The sequence below is a fragment of the Pogoniulus pusillus genome, chromosome 34 (assembly GCF_015220805.1).
Source record: "Pogoniulus pusillus isolate bPogPus1 chromosome 34, bPogPus1.pri, whole genome shotgun sequence".
NCBI classification, from domain to species: Eukaryota; Metazoa; Chordata; class Aves; order Piciformes; family Lybiidae; genus Pogoniulus; species Pogoniulus pusillus.
Genome location: NC_087297.1, coordinates 14,564,047 through 14,581,374, shown reverse-complemented (window position 1 = coordinate 14,581,374; position 17,328 = coordinate 14,564,047). Strand labels below are relative to the sequence as shown.

General features: G+C 56.3%; 1 protein-coding gene across 5 annotated transcripts in view; it reads right to left on the bottom strand.

The window, feature by feature from the left end:
- SULF1 (sulfatase 1) overlaps nucleotides 1-13,712 on the bottom strand; it is a 107,628-nt gene extending 93,916 nt beyond the window's left edge. For all 5 annotated transcript variants that reach the window (XM_064170747.1, XM_064170737.1, XM_064170738.1 and 2 more), the window contains exon 1: nucleotides 13,596-13,712. The gene's annotated coding sequence lies outside the window, so the exon portion shown is untranslated. The remainder of the gene's footprint in view (nucleotides 1-13,595) is intronic.
- Between the last annotated feature and the right edge of the window lie 3,616 nt (nucleotides 13,713-17,328).

Here is a 17,328-nt window from a genome sequence, read left to right as displayed (position 1 = left end):
GCAGCACAGAGCTCTTGCACCTTTTGCAGAGGGCTCAGGAGCCTGAGCGAAGCCATCCAAAGCGAAAGGGAAAACACGAACCCAGCCGCGGGGCTCCCGGAGCGGCCACCGACAGCCGCGGAGCACTCCACCTGCCGAGGCTGAAGTCCGGGACAAAGATCCCAGAGAGGTCAGCATCCTGTAATCCCTGCTCAGACAAAGTCCTTCCAACTCCAAACCTTCCCCAGGCCAGAGGAAATGCCTGCATTGGACGAGGGGAGCAGAGGGCAGTGCTTGCTGTGACAACAACCTGGTGCCAGGCTGCCAGTCGCACAGAAGGCAGCTCCAGCTGAGGCAGAAGCAGGACTCGGTTGTCCATCGGCTTGCCGGGACAAAGCCTCTTCTGCCTGCCTAGGAGCTCCCGTGGCCAGCAGGGCGCCGGGCAGAGGCGGCAGGGCTGTGTGCAGGGCACTGGGGAAGGGGAGGAGACCAACCTGAGTTTCACACCAGCGAGACGTTTGGGTCGGGCTGCCTAACGGCTTAGCCCTAGCTGCTGTGGGCAAGCACAGGAGCTGTCTGCACAGGCAGCCCCCAGCCCAGCTTCCTGCAGGCTCAGGTCCACAGCAGCCCAGGGGCAGGAGGGCAACATCATGCCAAGTGCGAGCAGGGCACGCAGCCACCCCGGAGCAGCATGCCCGTGCTGCTTGGCATTCCACGAGTGTGCAGCAGCCTTTTGGTATGCCACGGGGACAGAATTCAGCCTCGGCATAAATCAATGGGACTTGCTGCTATTGAGCACCAGAACTGCAATGGGACTCAAAAGTGCTTTCAGACAGTGCAGGAATTAGTGATGGCAGGGAGGTGTGAGGGGCATGAGCCGTGGAAGAGAGCAGAGCAGAAGGTGAACAGGACCTTCTCTCTTCTTTTGATTGTTCCTTTTCATTAACTGGAACTTATCAGTTTGGGTTTTCCTCCTGCATCCAAACTGCGTGATAAATTGAGGAACAGCTTGGGAGCACTCAGAGCCTTTCAGGGATAAGTTACACCTGATGAGTAACAACCACTCAGGCCCACCCTGAGCAGGGTCCAGGGACCTCTGCTGAATCTCCATCTGCTCACCACAAACAGCTCCGGGGGAATCTGGCTGCCAACCCCGCTCAAATGCACAGTGCTGCAGCCGAGCTTTGCCCAGCCCATGCCATCTTCAGGAGCCAGCCTCCTGCAGCAAACAGCTCCCACTGATTCAGACCCAGATGGGCTCTGCTCCTTTGCTCCTCTGTGCATGTGGCTCCCAGCAAAGGCCACATGCCCTGATCCCTGCCATCCTTAGTCTTTCAAGAAGCCTGTAGCTCTGTCAAGCAGAATTAATTACTAGAGGTATGAAGACAAAAAGGAGAACTCTCTGCCCCCCCTTCACTAAGGCAGCTCACAAGGCACCTCCACAGGTGGAAGGGAAGAGGAGTTTGTGGCACTTTGGGGGGGTGAGCTTTTGCAAGGCTGGTTTCTGCAGAGACACTCATTCCTCAGAGACAACAATCCCCCCAAGTCCAGAATAACACCTGCAAGCTCTGGGGTTATGCCCGAATGGGGCCCTGTGGGCAGTCCCTGCCCATGCCAGGCAAGGTGTCCCTGGCGAGATGGTTTGATAGGAGCAATGCAGGGGCCTGTGGCTGGGACAGGTTTGTGAGCAAGCTGCTCCTCAGCAAAAGACATGAGGCAGATTCTGCTCCTGGCACCCTCCTCTTTGTAAGAGACCACTCAATGTAAGATTGATCAGGTACACAGGATGCCAAACAGACCTGCGGGGAGTGCCGATGAGTGTCTGCAGTGCTGAGCTCCCTGCTCTCAGCTCCTGCTGGAAACCAAAGCCCATTGAGTTTGCTGGGCATAATGGAGCTGAGTCTTTACCTGTCATGTTCTGGTGCTGAGCAATGTTAGAGACATTCACAAATCAAGCACCAAGGTATTGCTCACCTCTGCAGTTCTCCTCAGAACTGGCACAGTTCTTACCTCTCAGCTGCGCCACAGAGCAACAAACGGCTGGGGGGCTCCTTTCCATTTTAGACACGAGAGAGTGGCCCAAGGAACAAACTGCTGACATAAGAATCATTCTATTTACTGCTACTAATGTGGTGGTTCTAATCCATACAGATTCCAGCATAGGCAGCCCAGCTGGTGAGCAAAACCAATTGAAAAGCTTCCTCTGAGTGGTGAAAAGAACAGAAACTCTCAATTCCTACCCTGGCACCCCAGGGGCACTGCTCACTTGAGTCCAAGATGCCAGCCCTGGGAGGTGCTGGAGTTCCCATCCCCACAGGTGTTTCAAAGCTGTGTAGATGTGGGGGAATGGGTTAGTGGTGGACTTGCTAGGGCAGGGTTAATGGTTGGACTCAAATCTGAAGGTCTTTTCCAACCAAAATGATTCTGCTCCTATGACCTGAACATTCTGGTGGAGTCAAATGGTACGAACCAAATCCTACTTTGAAATATGCCTCAACCTCTGGAAAGAAAACACAGCTGAGTGCTCCTCAACCTGGCAGCCAACCTCATCAGGGTGAAATCCAGCCCTTGCCTGTCACACCAGTCCTCTGCAGGGGCTCCTCACCCACCAGCAGCCTCCCAGCTCTGCAAGTGCTCATGCAGGCACCACCAGCTCACAGCAGCCCCCAGAGCCCCCCAGTGCTGGGGGCCAAGGGGACCTTTCAGCAGGGTTTGAATTATCAGCCTGGAACAGGCAGAAAGGGCCAGGGGGTTGAAGCCTGCCACAGCAGTGAGAATCTGACTTGGCAATGGAATCAGTCTGCCAACTGCCCAGGAATGGAAGGCTGAGAGCACAAAGCCGAGCAGGGCAGTGAGGATGGAGCGAGTGTGCTGCTGCTGCACTGGAGGGGCCAGGGGTGCTCCTTGTGTTTTTAAGGGGCAGACAGAGTCACATAAACCCACTGGAGGGGACGTGGCCATGCAAGACTGAACAGAAAAGTGAAAGTCAGCAGTGAGGCTATGACTTGAGCTTGGAGCATCTGTCCTGCAGATGGTCCTTTCTGAAGATGCCTGGAAGGGCTAAGAGGGAAAAGGGGATTTCAGGAGGAAGAGATTCCTGGGCTTTAGTGGGCTTGGCATATCATAAGCAGGGGTTAGCAGAAATTCCTCTGCCTTCAGCAGAGAGCTGCACATGTGGTTGGAGCACAGCACCAGGCAGCTGCCCCATGGAAACCAGGCTGCAGGCACTAACTGGACAGGGTGCTGGGGGCTAACTGCTCTGGGGGTCTGCCCCAGCCCAGGCAGGGCCTAGCCCTCCTGGCAGGTGACTCAGGCCAGCAAATCAGCTCAGCTTTATGGCCATGGTGGCCTTAGATTGATGGTTGGACTCTATCTTAAAGACATCTTCCAACTGAAACAATTCTGTGATTCCTTAGTTCTGCAGAAGGCTTCTCCCTGCCTGTGCAGGCACCAAAGGGATGTGCAGCTCTGACTCCTTAGGAGGGCAATAAGCAGGAACAGTGCAAATAAACTGAACTCAGCCTCTCCTATCTGTGCCATCTATTTTGTAACTACATGGAGAATGCAAAGATCTCTGTCTAAACCTCCCCTGGTGTAACCCGAGGCCATTTCCTCTCGCTGGGAGAAGAGACCAACCCCACCTCACTGCAACCTCTCAGAGGTGCACAGAGCAGTGAGGTAACCCTTCAGCCTCTTCTCCACACTGCACACCCCCAGCTCCTTCAGCTGCTCCTCCCTAGCCCTGCTCTCCAGGCCCTTCCCCAGCTTCTTTGCCCTTCTCTGGACATGCTCCAGCCCCAAAATGTCCTTCTGGGAGCAAGGGGCTCCAAACTGAACACCATGTTCAAGGTGCAGCCTGGCCAGTGCCCAGCACGGGGCCACAAGCATAGCCCTGCTCCTGCTGGCCACACCAGTGCTGGAGGGGAAGAATCAGAAACACTAAAAGGGCAATAATCTCTGTGCTGCTAGTGTGAGCAGGGTGCTCTGGGAGCAATTGTAGCTACTTCTGGTGCCAAAACCTACAAGAAGGTTCTCTTAGCAGCACAGGTTCTGACAGCAGCTGAGATTCCCTGACAGCGAGGCAGGGGAGCCGGGCAGAGGCCAGCTCTGAGCAGCAGATGTATTTATGGGCCCTCCTCAGCTGCCCAGAATCTGATCCGAATCAAAACAGGGATGTAGCCAGGAGCAGTCTGGGAGCTGGAGGCAAAGCAAACCTCCTGCTGATCTGGAGAAGGCTCTTTTAATTGCATGTGGAATAGATCTGAGAAGTCCACCAGGGCTGGCAGGGCAGGCTTTCAGGAGCTGACAGCCATCAAAGCTAAAGCTGTCCATGGAAAAGCAAACAGAGAGGCTACAAGCAGCTTTCCCCTCTCCTCTGCTCGCTGAATGCAGAGGGTGGGCAGTGAGCAGCTCCATGCTGCTGGTGCTCCAGGCTCTGTTTACTGTACACAGCTCATACCCTGCTCCACAGCCAGGCTCAGGAGCATCCCAGGAACTCCTCCTGCCTCTGCAAAGTGCATTCACTTTTACTGCATGCTCCTGAGACCAGGACCTGGCACAAGATCCTGATCCTCCAGCAGAGGGAGAGGCCAAGAGCAACCTTCCTGCCATGGCTTAGGGTCAAAGCGGGCAGGCAGGACTTCAGGTCCCACTGTGATGCCGTGGCCAAAGGGCTCATGTGCCATGGAGCTGCAAATGGTGGGTGATGGTTTTCTCTTCCTCCCTAGCAAAGGTGGGTTTGTGACAGGCGGGTTTAGTGAAAGGTAGAGCCCTCAGAGTCACAGGAGAGGCTTAAAACTCTTCACTGGATTTAGCCCCTAGAGGAACCTGAGGCTGGCCTGGCTGCAGGGCAGAAGCACACTGCTGAGGAGGGGGCAGAGGCCCCTGGGCAATCGGGGTCAGGCCTGAGCGCTGAAACTGGGCACAGTTTGTGTAAGAAATGGTGCACCTTGGGCTCTCATGCAGAATCATGGAGTTCTTTGGGTTGGAAAAGACCTTTGAGATCACTGAGACCAGCTTTCAACCTGAGACCCCTATGGCACTCAGCCACAGGTTTCTTGAACACCTCCAGGGGTGGCGACTCCACCACCTCACTCAGCAGCCTGTGTCAGTGCCTGTCCCCTCTTGCAACAAAGGCATCTTATCTCCAACCTAACCCTTCCCTGGCACTATTTCAGGCCTATTCCTGTCCTATCACCTGATACTACAGAGAAGAGCCCAACAACCCCCACCTCGCTGTGACCTCCTTTCAGGGAGCTGTAGGGAGCAAAGAGGTCTCCCTCAGCCTCCTCTTCTCCACAGTGGGTGATCAATCCCAGAAGAAGAGCAGGCTCAGGACCTTTGGGTGCTTGCAGCCCTGATGCCAAGGGTGGGTCTTTTCCTGGGGTATGAGAGCTGCCAGCTGAGCCAAGACACCAAACATCACCTCCATGGGCACACCAAACTGAGCAGCTGGGACAAGCAGCACTTCCCTCATCTCTGAAAACCTCAGGAAGGTAGATCTGACCCAAAGCTATGGAGCTTCTCTGGAGCAGAGTTGCATCTTTTGTTTCAGGTCCTGCTTTACCAACATGTTTTGTCTGGCTCTGCTCAGCTCAGAGCTAGCAGGGTGAGGTTTAAGGGCTGTGATTTATCGGTCTGAGGAGACAACCAAACGATCTCACCAGGGTTGAAAGTCTATAAATCCATCAGCTTATTCTTATTAACAAAAGAACTTTGCATGCTGATGTTTATCTACTGCACTTTAATACCTTCTTTTCCTGGCAGCAATCAATGAAGGAGTTCTCTGCTGCTCCTCATTACAACTACCTGCATCTGCCCAGCCAGGCTGCTGCCAAAGCACACCCACTGCTGTTGCGCTGCTCAGCCACGCGCAGACAAAGCTTTACACTTAAATGGCCACCCCACGGCCTGCTCCTGCTGCTCCCCTGCCTTCCCCACAGGTGACAGGAATGGTGGCATCAGGCAGTGGGCACAGATCTGTCACAGTCCTGCATCCTCTGGAGCCAAAGCAGCTGACAAAAGCATCACCCAAACCGTGGTGGAGTCCCTAGCAGCAAGTGCTGGTGAGGCTCATGAGAAACTGTCTTAGGAGCCTGAAAAGCACCGGGAAGAATCTGGGAGCTGAGGGAGGCAAAGCTGAGTGCTTGGCAAAGTTCTGCTTCTGTACTGGAGCTCTGCTGCTGCAGATGCCCCTGGGCGAGACAATGCAGAGCAGCCTCCCTCCCCGGGAGCCCAGGCTGCACGGGCAGAAGGCAGAGCAGGGGCATGGAGTTTCTATGGAGATGGGAATTGGGCAGGAAGTGCATTTTCTCCCAATTCAGCCACTCTTCCTGATCTTCTAAGGCACCATTATAGCCACTTCTCTCCCTCTGAAGAGATGATGACCTCTTGGGAGCAATGGCAAAAGCAAGGTGGAGGCTGGCCACAGATGGCAGCACCTGGTAAGTTTGCAGCAGGTCCAGCCTGACGCAGGGCAGCTCATAGCAGAGATTGCTTCCTGGGCCTGACAGTAGATGCCAAATGTAGAGAAGGCAGTGGGTGGGTCAGAGTTAATAGAGACTAAGAAGCATTTCTCAATTAGCAGGAATCTCATTAACACCAACCATGCTACCAAACAGCTCCCTGCAGAGCAAGGCAGCCAGCAGCCCTGAGCAGAGCAGCAGCTGGAGATCACAAAGTGGCTTGGGCTGGGAGGGACCTTAAAGACCACCTAGTTCCAAGCCCCTGCCATGGGCAGGGACACCTCCCACCAGCACAGGTTGCTAAAGGTCTCATCCAGCCTGGCCTTGAACATCTCCAGGCAGAGGCCATCCACAGCCTCCCTGGGCAACCTGTGCCAGTCTCTGCCCACCCTCACTGGCAAGAACTTCTTCCAGTGTCAGTCTCCCCTTTTCCAGCTCTAATCCGTTGCCCTAGCAAGAGGTCCCTCCCGATCCCAACCCACAAGCAGGCAAACAGAGGCACTTCTCACTGTGACATGCACGGCTCCAGCCCCTGTCACTGTGATGCTCCCCTGCCGCAGCACAGAGGGTTACTCCAGCTCCAGCTCCCTGCCTCCTCTGCCTCTTCCAGAGAATTAATTTAGGGATGAAGTGTATAACCTGCAAAGGAAATGGTTTGCAGGATGGGAGAGCTACAGGGCTGGGCTTTTCTTTTCAAAGCCACTTGTTTGGCTGCTGTTACTGCCCGAGGGCTTGAGGCTGCTCCCTGAGCCGCTGCTGTGCCTCCGGGGAGGCTGAGGGCTCACACCACACCTTGACGGAGCCAAAGAGCAACACAGGTCTGGCTTCCCCTCAGCTCCCTTCAGAGACACAGTCCCTGTGCTGGGACTGGCTCCTTCCCAAGGCCTCGTGAGGCAGTGCTCCCCGGGTTGTATTCCTGTGTGCAAGAGAAGTGCTCCCTTCCAAACCTGCGCGGAGCAGAGCAGTATTTCACAGGCTGGCCAGAGACCTGCCCCCACAGGCTCCTGTAGCAGCCCCCCCTGCTCTGCAGGCACCCTCTGAGGCACGTCTGAACCAGGCTTGATTTGTTTCATCAAACAGAAATTGCAGAAGAAAACAAGAAGGTCCCAGAGAGGAGGAAACCCCAGAACTGCAAACTCTGGCCCAGCACTGGCAGAGGATCTCAGGGAAGGGGAACAGCCAGCACAAACCCCTCGTTCCTCACAGCCCAGCAGCCAGGGCTGGCAGTCTCCCTGAGCCTTCTAAATCCTGAGAGCAGAAGCACACAGCTCTGTGCATATCAACAGGGACACAACCCAGGCACAGCAGCTGCTGCTGAGCTCACCCTTCACTGGGGAGCTCCTTCGGTTTAACCTCCTCAGGTCTGTTTCATGCCTGTCAGGCGCAGGGCTGAGAGTGCTCAGACAATGCAAAGTGACCCTGCACCTCTTCGCTGCTATTTGCAGGAGGGCACCACTAACTCATGGCCCTCGGTACCACATCTGCACGGCCCTGGAACCCCTCCAGGGCACCGCTGCCCTGGGCACCTGCTCCAGTGATGCAGAAAACTCCTGGATCTTCTGAGACCACACTGCAGCAGATCTGTGAGCAGGAGTGGACTGACCCAGAGGAGATCACAGAACCTTCTGGCACACCTGGCCAGGGCTTTATGCTGACTCTGCGCCAGGCTGCAGTTGGTTTGGTACCACATCGCGTGGCTGGCAGAAGGTGACACCAAAGCTGGCCCAAAGCCAACCAACCTACAGCTCAGTTCCTGGCACCTAAAGCTCCATCTGAAGCTGCAAAGTTCCTTCAGTGTCAGCAGTTTGGCCTTGGTGTCTCTGATCCAGTAGTGGGAGCCCTGAAGTAGGATTTCTGCTGTTCTTGAACCACAGCCCAAAGCTGAGGAGCACCTCACAAGACAAAGCCTACCCTGGCTTGCTCCCCAGGGGCACCCTTTTATTCTTAATAACAGCAGGAGTAATAACACCAATAATGACTCTGTGCATTAAGCCAAGAGCCACTCAGGTGCTGCTTAAGGTACTGAAAATCCCCTGGAAGCCAAATCATCTCAAACCACTCTGCTGCCTGGAGGGGGAAGGCTTCTGACCACAGCATGGTGCTGGAGAAGTCTCTGTGCCTGAGCTGCTTCTACCTGCCAAGCACTCTTGAGCAGGGCAGGGCCCCCCCAACACGAAAACCACTCTGGCCACACTTGTCCATCGACCTGGGAACTGCCAGGAAGATGCAGGTAGGAGATGGGTCCCTGTCTGGAGCTGCCTCCCTGCCCAGCAGTCCTTTGATCAAAAGTTTCCATCTCTCTGTGCAGTGAACACCGAAAGCCTGCCAAGAGCCCCAGATGCTGTGCAGCAGGAGTGAGCTGGGACTGAGAGCCCTGCAGGACCAGCTGGAGCTGGCAAACCAAGCCTGTGACTAGGGCAGGGAGCCTGGGGGGTTTGGGGTTTGCTGTCTGCACTCTGAGCACACAGCTCCGTGTCCTCAGCACAGCCTCTCTCCTGCAGCCTCAGAGCTGCACCCACGGGTGCCCGGCCACGGACCTGGGAGGCGCCAGGCGCCTGCTCCTTGCAGTCTGCAGTGGCGGTGCCATCAGCAGGGCCCCTGCAAAGGCTGCCTCCCCCCGAGGCCACGCTGCGACGCGGGGTGAACAGGAAAAGCCGAAGTGTCCGGGGGCAGCCCCGGCGCCAGGGATCTGGGAGGGTGCTGGAGGCAGCGAGGCTCAGCTGTGCTCGGCGGGGAGAGCTCAACCCTTCCTCTGCCCGGCCAGGGAGCTGCTCAGACACCCGCAGCAGCTCAGCACACCCGCTCCTTGGACAGGGACTTGGCTGGGGGCAGGATTAGTTGTAGCCAATCTTCATCTTAATGCTGCTGAGGGGTAACCTCCTCCTCTTCCTCCTCAGAGAGCAAAGCAGGCAGCTCGAGAGGAGCCACAGCTCAGAGCCACCACAGCCCCTTCCAACCACAGAGCTTTTGCCTGCCTCCGGGCTGCGGCGTGGGGCACAGTGGGGCTCAAGAGGTGCCACCCAAGCTGGCAGCCAGCCCCGTGCCCAGGGAGGGGCCAGGGGGCTCAGCTGTGCCAAGGTTCTGCGGAATGCATGTGACCAGATTCCTCAGGGGAAAATCCCCGGGGCCGTCTAAGTGAAGGGGGATTATGGCTGCACTAAGCTGCCCCCAGTGCCACTGCACCAGGGGGCTGCGTGGGGAACGAGCAAGGCCTCAGCTCCGCAGCAGCAGCCAGCGGCTGGGCCAGCTCTGCTGGGGCAGACCTGAGCTGCTCAGGGAGGCTGTGCTGGGCATTGTCCTGGGCAAGCATGTGACAGCCAGCAGCTGGCATAGCCGGCACAGCACCCAGAGCAGCTCGTCCTTGGGGAACAGAAGGAGCACAGCGTGGGATGTGACTGGGCTGAGCCCTGCCGTGGGCATCGTGGAGAGGTCAGACAAGCTGGGGTGATGCCATCCAAGCCCTCACCCTCGGTCCTGGAGCCTCTTCCCCAAGTGGCACAAAGGGATAGTTGGGTCACTTAGCAACAAGGCACGGGGCCTGAACTGGGGCACTGTGCCAGTCCTGCTGGGGAGTCCCTGTGATTCCTGAGCACCTCACCTCCAGCTGCACATGGAGCACCTCCCATGTGCAAACAGAGCCATTGGAGACTGCCCACAGGGCTGCTTCTGAGATGGTTTTATCCAATACCCTCACTTCACTGCTCAGCCCACTGCCACCACAGCCCATGCCCTGGCCAAGGTGCCCGAGTGGCCCTGGTTAACACCTAGAATGTTTCTTTGGGCACCCCAGCGGAGCTCCTGCTGGCTTCAGAGAGCGTTTCAAACACAAGGGGTTAAAGGAATGCAAACACGAGCTGGGCTCTGCCCAACTTTCCTTAGCTTCTCCCAGAATCCTCAGGAACACTGTTTATGCTTCCATAAGCTTTCCATATGCTTTCCAGATGTTTTGGGATCCCAACTTTGTAAGCAAAACCATCCCCTGAACCGAGTGTGTGCCTGGGCAGGTTCTGCTCCCTGCTCTGGAGCCACCTGAGCTGGGGGCAGCTCACAAGGGCTCGCACAGCTCTTCCCCAGGAGACACACAGCCCTGTCTGCTCTTGCCTCACTTCTCTTAGAGCTCAGGGGAAATCCCACCCTAGACAGCACCATGCCCAGCTAGAAAGACCTCACCCCTCCAGCAGCACTCCCCAGTAGGTACAAGCTAGCCTGCCTTGGGAAGCAGAACAGAGCAGCTCCCTGGAGATCCATGCACCTTCACAGTCCTGCAATCTGACACAAAGATGCCTTACAAAGGCCTCATCCTGACCTGCACCACAAAAGCATCAGTGGCAGAGGTCATCACTGCTGTGGTTCTGCAAGCATGGTGCCAGTGACCATCTGTGTGTTTGAGCGTCATTTGCCATCTCTGGGAGTTAGTTTGCAGATTTCAAGAGAACAAAACAGGAGAAAGAGCTTTAGATGTCCCTGGTTTCCCAGCCAAAGCCTCAGCAAGCCCTGAAGACATGGAGGCAGCTCACAGCTGCTTTTGGCCATGTTGTGCACACATCTGCTGTTCACTGGCAGGAGCAGTCCCTGCTGTGCTTTCAGCCCGGGCCAGGTCTCCCAGCAGCTACTGGGCAAAGCCTGGGAGCTGGCAGAGTGCAGAGAGGGCAGTGTGCAGATGGTCAGTGCTCAGAAGATGTGGGATGCTCCATGGCAGCCTTTTCAGTGCCAGGGAGGCATTTGTCAGTGCTTTTACATTTACCAGCACAGCTACGAGCCAGGGGTTCACTTTCTGCACCCTACCCTCCTGACACAGAGGAAAGTCCCTCCCCAGAGCCACTGCCGCTGCCAGCACTGCAGCTTTGACCGAGCGTTAGGGTGCAAGGGGAGAAGAGAGCCTGCAAACCACAGCCACAAGGCTAAATGCCTCCTACAGTCACTGACCTTTCTCTGTACCTCAGGTCAGTAACAACACAGCAACGGCAGCTGCTACGGAGCCAGTTCCTCACAACCTCTGAGCAAGCCTTTGCCACCCCAGCAGCTTGGCTGCTGCCAGAGCAGCTCTGAGGAGCAGGAGTCCTCCCAAGATGGGTAACCGTGTCCAGTTCTCCCCGGATAATGGAGCTGTTTGCTTCACTTGGGAAAACACTGCTGTAAACCTGCCTGCTGGAAACTAATCCTCCAGACGTTTGAAAAGTCAATTACGAAGCACAAAGCTTCCTGCTGCTGTCACCTCCTGAAAACGCAGCCTGGGACCTGGAACTGCAGAGGGGGCTCCGACAGGCTTCTGGGTGTCCCACGGAAAGGCTCCGCGGCGATCAGCCTGCTCGGTCCCAGCTAAAGCAGCGGCGCAGAGCTCGACCTGCCAGCAGGACTCGGCACAGGACTCGCCTCACTCCTCCAATCAGGATGTCCTTCCCCATGACCACAGGGATCACAGCCACGAGCAGCACAGAACAGCAAACCCCCTCAGCTCCAGAGGCATTGGAGCCATCCTTGCCCTGGCTCCATCAGTGCTTTCCGATGCAGCCCTCTCACACCAGCTGTGAGTTCCCAGGCACCTGAGGCCAGTCTGGCGCTCAGGCTGAGCATCCTGTTTACCTCAGAGCCTTTGTGCAGCGTGGGGCAGAGCAGAGCTGCCCAGCAGTGCTTTACAGACACAATATTTACCACAGAGCAGCCACAGGACCAAACACAGCACCAAACCCTCCTCCTTCTGCAGGGGCACTTTGCCCGGTGGAGGGACACACGAAATGAGAGAGTTGTTTTGGCTGGAAGAGACCTCCAAGATCAAGTCCAAGCCCCAGCCTAAGCCCACCAAGGCCATTACAGCAAGTTACACCAACAGCAGCTCTTCACAGGAGTCCCCCCCCGAGCATAAAGGACCTGGCAGGACCTCTAAACCACACTGACCTGGCTTCTGCCCCCGTGGAACTCTAGTTCTGAGTCCCATCCTGTTCTAGGGCGGACATGGCCCGAGTGGTGTCTGTGCTTAGGGACATGCTGTCGGCCTGCCCCAGCGGGGCAAGGGGAGCAGCTATCCGAGGCCACAGCAGCAGCACTATTTGTGAAACAAGAAATGCTTCCCGAGCAGTGTTGATAAACAAGACCTTGTTAAGCCAAATACTTCAGCAGTGACCGAACATCCACAGGACACAGAGACCCAAAGGCTACCTCAGCTCTGTGCCACAAGGTCAATCTTCAGCCTACTGATGGTGGAGATTGAGCCTTTGGCTCGGAAGGTTGCAGGTTCAGAGAGGTGTGGGAAAACAGCATGAAACGGTGAAACGCAGATGAAAAGCTGCGCGGCTCAGATAAACAGCCTGGGAGCTTTCAGCTTTAGATCGAAATCCCTGCCTGGCCCCCAAGCCAATTAGAACACAAAGCAGCCTGCTCCGGGGCGCAGAGCCGCAGTAGCCGCGCTGGCAGGCAGCAGAGCTGCGCTGCAGAGGAGCCCTGGCCGAGGGCAGGAGCAGTGCACCACCACCCCCAGGCTCCTTGCAAGAGTTAACTGCCCACGTTCGCAGGCTTTCATAACCTCCCATGGCGGCAGCGGCAGGGGGGGACGTGGGGACTCTTGGCTCTGCACTCACAGAATCTGTGATAAGGCTCATTAGGAGCAGTTAATCCCCCTCCCTGCTGGCTCTGGGCTGTCCCCCCTTGTACTCTTCCTGGTGTTTTGTCTAGCCCGGTTTAAACATCTCCAGCCACGGGAACGCCTTTGGGTCCCTCTGGAGATTGCTTCAAGGCCAATAGATTTCACTGGCACAGACACTGGTTGATACCCTCCTGCCTACTCTTGCTCTGACTTTGTTCCTCCTCTTTACCCCGCGGAAGGCAGGGCACACCTCACAGCCACAGCAGGCAAGCTGCAGGGCCAGCCTACAGCAGTTGCTCCATCACCCAGCCCAGAAGGAGAGCAGGGAAGAAGATTTTATTCTTAATAACAGTAGGAGTGGTAACACCAACAGTGACTCTGGCACTGAGCCGAGAGCCACTCAGGTGCTGTTTAAGGGATTGAAAACAACTTGGAAGCCAAATCGTCTCAAGCCACTCTGCTGCCTGGAGGGGAAAGGCTTCTGCCCGCAGCACGCTGCCAAAGACCTCCCTGTGCCTGAGCTGCTCCTACCTGCCAAGCACTCTCGGATGTAACGAAACAGCCAAACTCACCCCAACGTCCAGCAGGCAAAGCCCAGAAGACACACAGTGGTCACAGCAGACAGGGACACAGTCCTCAGGAGAAGGAAGTGAAGCAGGGTCAGGAAGAGCCCGAGCAGGAGGAGCTCCTGTCCTCGTGCTGCCCCCTTTATACTGAGGGTGAGTTTCATGGGATGGGATTCACCTGGGGCAAATTGAACTCAGCTGCTCTGTCTGGCTGCAGATTGCTAAGAGCCTGCAGCCCATGGCTGGCTCAGGCTGCGTCCCACAGCACCAACACACTAAGGTTTGAAGTTCCACCTCTTGTTACAGCCCTAGGCAGCTTCCAGGTGAGGATCCAGAGGATTCCCACCCAGGCAGAGCCAGCAGGAGCTGCCAGCAGCATTCCCTGTCAGAGCAGGCAGACTTCCTCCTCCAGCTGCTGCTGTGCCACTAGAAGTGGTTTCCATGTGCAGCCCTCAGCCAGCTTCTTGTCACCACTCTCTTCCTAGAGGTCTTGCTCACCCTCCCAGCCATAAGCTGCTGGCTGAGATGTGGCTGGAGCTGCTGCTTTAACCCAGCCAGTTTAGCTGCAGCCTGGCAGCAGTGGATTCATGCTCCCCCATCTCCTTTGGCTGGCATGGGCTTGGCAGCCCCAGCCACGTCTCCTCTGGCTGGCAGCAGAGGTAACCCCAGCAAGCTGCTGGAGCCCTTCAGTGCAGCAGAGGGAAATGCAAATGTAAATGTTCACATTTGCCTGCTGGCTCCTGAGGCTCTGCTGAAGCTGAGCACAGCTGGTGACAGAGAGCGCAGACTGCAGGGAGCTGGCTGGAGGTGCCTGGGCACACCCGAACCTGGCACAGCAGAACACACCTCATGGAGGCTGCAGTGCCTACTGACACCCTCAGTCTGCACATCTGCTAATCCCAGGACCCAGCATGGCTGGGGTCAGAAGGGACCTCTGGAGCTCATCCAGCCCAACCCCTCTGCCACACAATAGTCCAGATGGAAGCAGCAGCTCCAGCTTAGAGTCCACGAGAGCAAACTGGGGAGGCTCCCAGTCCCACTCTGTGCACCTCAGCGGAAGGAGCCTGCAATTTCTGTGGCCAGGAACGAGCTCACAGCCCCTCCATCTTCCGAGGCTGCAGCTCACCCTAAAGAGGTTGCTAATAACTTAATTAATTAACGAGCTTAGAGTCTGAAGAGCTTACCCCTGCCAGCCTCTGCTCTGCACATGCCTGCCTGGATTACTTGGCTTGGACAGAGCCCCATCCAGCCTGGCCTTGGACACCTGCAGGGGGGCAACCACAAGCTCCCTGGGCAGCCTGTGCCATTTCCTCACTGTTGCATTTTCTTCATAACTGCACCATTATTCGTTCCTTTAGCATAGAAACCGAAGCAAAGAGTTCAGCAGAGGAGAGGAGGTGGTGCAGGAGCTGCTCTGCTCCGTCCCCAGGCACAGGGATCCTGGGGAAGAGGAGCTTGGAGCAGGCAGCTCGTTAGCCTCTGCTGCTGCTGCCAGCTGTGGTGGGGTTTGCAATGTGGGCACCTGTTCAAACCCAGCAGAGCAGAGACAACTCCCTCTGCACAAACTTTTCCATTCCCTGAACCACATCTTAGGGCAGACCACATCCCTTCCACCCCACCAGCCACTGGCAAACGTCCCTGTGAGGGCTGCAGGAACTGAGGTTATGAACCCAGCCGAGAAGGCAGAGACCCAACACAGACAGGCACAGGAACTTTCACAGAACCCCAGCAGGGTGGGGTCAGAAGGGACCTCTGGAGGTCACCCATTACACCCACAGCAGCTTGCCCAGGGTCACAGTGCCCAGAGTGGGTTGGAAGCTCTGCACAGAAGACTTCTCAATCCCTCTGGGCAACCTGCTCCAGGATCCAGCACCCTCACACCAAACAAGTTTCTCCTCCTGTTCAGGTGGAACCTCCTGGGTTCCAGTTTGTGCCCCTTGGCCTTATCCTGTCCCTGAGCACCACCCACAAAAGAGTCTAGCCCCATCCTCTTGCCCCCCACCCCTGCCAAGCATTGCTCAGATCCCCTTTGGGGCTGCTCTTTTGCAGACTCAGCCCCAGGGCTCTCAGCCTCTGCTCCTCACATTGCTGCTCCAGGCCCCTCAGCAGCTTCAGCTTCTTTTACCATGTAGAAATGAGACAGCTGCAGCTCTCTGCAGCCTGGCATTAGCACTGCCACCGAGGAACCCAGACACCTCACCTACCTCAGCTTCTCTGCTTGGCACCCCTGAGCCCAGCCAGCTTTGCCTGGCAGTGCAGTCTGTGCCAAAGGGAAAACACCAGGAACCGTAAGAGCTGCCTCGGAAGAGCCAAACCTGCTGCGAGGAGCTGTCCCGGGGTGAACTTGCTGCGGGCAGGGCGCACAGGGGAGCCTGCCCCGACAGGCAGCCAGCAGGTGGTTTGCTGATCTGCTGCTCCCCGATGCTTCATCCTCACCCAGCCAAAACCATTTCCCAGCAGAGTGCTGAGCTGTGGCTCCCTTAATGAACCCTCTGTGGGTGACTTACTGGGAAGAGAACAAATAAACAAACCAAACAAACCAGCAGCAACATTTCACTTCCTCCACAATGAAGATGAATTCCTCCAGCTCCTTTAGCCATCCCCCAGAGCTCCCTCTCCTCCTCGTCTCCTCTGGCCCCATAATGAGCACTATGTGAAGCTCCTTTCAGCTGAGCAGTTGCTACCAGCAGCCCGCTGGGGTTGTTGTGCCTTTGTGCCCAGGGGTTTGCCTGGGAAGGATGCAACAGCCACAGGCTGGCACGGCCCCATGATGGATGTGACCAGGAGGGACCACCACTGCTGCATCTCACAGGCTTCCCCCAGCCCCGGGGGAGCTGAGGGAGGGGCAGACAGAGGGTAGTGGGTTTGTTGGTAAGTGAAATTTGGAATGATTAAAGCAGAAAGCTGCCTTGTCCTGATCACATCACCCCTGGGACAGACTTTGGCAAGGCCCACCACAGCCTAACACAGAGCATCCAGGGGACTACAGGAAAGCTGGGGAGGGGCTCCTTATATGAGCTTGTAGTGCTAGAAGGAATGGATTTGGGCTTGAGGAGGGGGATTTAGACTGGAGATTAGGAAGAAATTCCTGCCAGTGAGGGTGGGAGGACACTGGCACAGGTTGCCCCGGGAAGTTGTGGATGTCACCCTGGAGGTGTTTGAAGCCAGGTGGGATGAGGCCTTGAGCAACCTGGGCTGGTGGCATGGGGCTTGGAACTGGGTATCTTTCAGGTCCCTTCCCACCCAGAGCAGTCTGATTCTGTGACACTGTTCGGTTTAGCTGTCTCAGAAGCCATGCTCCAGAGAAGAGAACTCTACCGAGCACTCAGCCAGCTGCACCTCCACCACTCGTGGGAGGCTGAAGCAGTTGGAGGAGGGAAGTTCTCCTGGGCAGTGCCCTGTCCATCTGCACCAGAGAAGCCAGGAGCCTTCAGCAAACGTGGGCTTGCAGTTGACTTTGGTTGGTAGAGAGCTCACCTTGCTTTTGCAGTTGCAATCTCCACCTGTCCCGCAGTCAGTGTCAGACTCTCTTTGTCAGCAGCACCACAGCTGCTCTGCAGCACTGTTCCTAATATCCTTCTGTCTGCAGACATCAAAACCTTCTCTCTTCACCCTGCTCTTTATGTTCCTTCCACAGATTTAGAAAGCTTTTCTTCAAGCTTGATTTCTCAGTGCCAGCCTGGCCATCTTCTAACACTCACAGCAGCCAACAGACCTGCACAACTGCTGGATTGATGAG